The following is a 3,391-nucleotide window of genomic DNA, read 5'->3' on the forward strand; positions in this document are numbered from 1 at the left end:
CCTTACTATAAAGAACTAAAATTTAATATTAAAGATACTATAAAAACATTTCTAACCTATTTAAAATATAATAAATTATTATAGCTATTATATAAATACTATAAATATAAGATATATAAATAAGAAAAAGAAGATAATAATTACTTTTTTATTATAATTCTTAATATACCTAATAATAATCTTTATTAAAAATAAAGATAAAAGGATACCTAATATATTATTAATATAAGAACCTTAAAGTAGTAAAATTATAATTTAGTATATCTTATTACTAATAAACCTATAAAATAAAGAAACTTTATAAAGGAATTTAGTAGTTATAATAACTAATTAAAAAGGCTAAAAAAGAATATAATAATATAATCTAAATAGAATAGTAATAAACTTATAATTTAATTAACCCTAGGTATATTAAAGGAAATACAGATAGTAAAGGACTATTAGAGTTTAAAATCTATATATCTAGAGACTTTAATATATATATTAACTTAAGATGCTTTTATAATTATAATAGCTATAAAAAATAAGAAGAGGAAGAATAATAAAAGTTAATTAAAAAGGATAATAAATTTAAGAATATAAAAGAAAGATACCTCTTTAAACCTAATAACCTAAAGAAAGATATTAATTAGGTTTTAACTAATAAATAATCTAGATAAGGAACTATACTAAAAGAATAAGAATTAAAGCTAGAAGTATATTTTTAGCAGTACCTGCATAATAAAGAATTTATAAATAACTCTTTAAAAGAAGAAGAATATATTAAGGACTACTATAAGGAAGTTAACTATAATAATAAAGAATATAAGTTACCCTACTAAACGAATTTAAGAAAAGTAATATGCCTTTTATAAAAATAGAGCTATAAAAGAGTAATAATAAATAAAAATAAGAGAGACTTAAATTAATAAGTACTTTAAGAGCTATATAAGATAGTAAACCTAATTGCCTAATACTATAAGCTTAAATTAAGGGAAGATAGCTAAATATATAAATTAATAATAAAGTAAAGAAGAACTTTATTAATTTAAGAATAGTTATAGAGTTAGGATTATTATAAAAAAAGAAGTAACTGCTATATTAACTTATTAATGCAGAAAGGTAACTTTTTAATTATAATAATAATATAATAAATTAAGAAATTAATTACCTTAAGCTCTTTATTAAGGGAAAGAATTAAGGAATAAGTTTTAATATTATTCCTTTAAAAAAGGAAATAGATATTATCCTTAAAATAAACTAGCTTAAATAAAAAAACCTATATATTAACTAAAAGACTAGCTAAGTTATATTTCCTAATAACCCTAATAGTAATAGTAAAATAATTATAAGGGGTAATAAGAGATCTTAATTTATAATTAAGAGGATAAGTATAAACTGGTATAAAGTAAAGACTTTACTACCTCTAAAAGGAATATAATATAAGTATAAGATAGGCTAAAGATAAAAATTAAAAATCCTAGATATCCTTAAATAATAAGATTTATAAAAGGATAAATTTACTATAATAAGCTAGGATTAACTTAAAAACATTTTAAGAAAATATTAGATATATAATAAATTATTTAAGAAAGAACTAGAAATAGGAGTCCTTAAATATAGTTAATAAGACTATAAAATTAAACTTATAAATAAAAACTTATTATTTTAAAAGATTTATTTACTAAATTAAAGAAAATTAAAAGTTTAATAATAATATATTAATAAGATAATTTAAAAGGGATATATTAGAGAATTAACCTTATTAGTAAGATTAGTAATATTCTTTATATTAAAAAAGAATAAAAAACTATAACTTATTATAGATTATAGAGGAGTTAATATATATATTATTAAGGATTAAACCCTACTTCTACTTATAATAAAACTTAAGGATTAATTATAAGGAAAAAAGGTCTTTATAGCCCTTAATCTTAAAGGAGTATATAACTGTATTTATATTAAGAAAGGAGATAAATAAAAGATAGTATTTAAAACTAAATTTAGATTATTTAAATATTTAATAATGCCCTTTAGTCTTATTAATATACCTATAATATTTTAATAAATAATTAATAATATACTTTAATAATACCTTAATATCTTTATAATATATTACTTTAATAATATCTTAATTTTCTTAAATAGTAAAGAAGAATATAAGGAATATATCTATAAAGTCTTAAAAGCATTATAAGATACTAAGCTATTAGTTAAATTAAAGAAGAGTTACTTTTATATTATAAAAGTAGACTTTTTAAGATATATTATTATACCTAGAGAAATTTAAATAAAAAAAAAGAAAATCTTAATAATAGTAAAATAGAAAGTACTTACTAATATTAAGGAAATATAAGCCTTTTTAGGCTTTGCTAATTACTATTAAAGGTTTATTACAGGATTTAGTAAAATTATAATTCTATTAATAAAACTAAAAAGGGAAAGCCCTTTAACTAGAATAATAAGGCTTAAGAAGCATTTAAGTAACTTAAAGGAGTAATCCTTAGTAAATTAGTCTTAGTAATATTTAATCTTAAAAAAGAAATTAAGTTAAAAATAGATATATTAGACTTTATATTAAGAGGATAAATTAATTAGAGAAATAAGAAAGGAAAGCTATATCTTATTACTTTCTATTTATATAAACTATATAAAGTAAAGCTTAACTACCTAATTTATAATAAAGAATTTCTAGTAATAGTTAATTACTTTAAAGAGTTTAAATACTATTTAATAAGAAATAAGTATAAAGTTAAGGTTTATACTAATTACTAAAATATTTTATACTTTACTATAACTTATAAACTTAATATATAATAACTATATTATATAGAATTCTTATATAAATTTAACTTTATAATTATTTACTAAAAGGAATTAAAAAATAATAAAGCAGATATAATTAGCTAATAACTAGATTATAATACTAATATTATTAAAGTAAAAAAATAAGTATTAAAAAAGAATAATAAGAGAGAATACTAATTTACTTAAAAAATAGTAATACTAAGATAGATATAAGCAGAAGTAATTAAGGAAATTTTAAGAGAATTATAAAAGTTTATTTAAGAATTCTATATATATCTATTATATAGATACTAAGGAGTTACTAAAATCTTAAAATAACTATTATAATAAGGTTACTAAATAATATAAAAAGTAATAAAGAAGGTTATTAAATAATATAATATTTATACTAAAATAAAAGCGCAATAATATAAACCTTATAAAATACTATAACTAATAAAAGTTATAAAGTAACTATAAAGCTTAATTATAATAGACTTTATAATTAAGTTATTATTATTAAAAGACCCTTTAATTAAAATCTTCTATAATAGTATTATAGTTATTATAAATAGATTAATAAAGTTCTTAATTTACTTACCTTATAAAGAGGTAATAGATATAG

This window comes from Fusarium redolens, assembly GCF_020744475.1.
Source record: "Fusarium redolens strain MPI-CAGE-AT-0023 chromosome Unknown BKA55scaffold_46, whole genome shotgun sequence".
Lineage (NCBI taxonomy): Eukaryota > Fungi > Ascomycota > Sordariomycetes > Hypocreales > Nectriaceae > Fusarium > Fusarium redolens.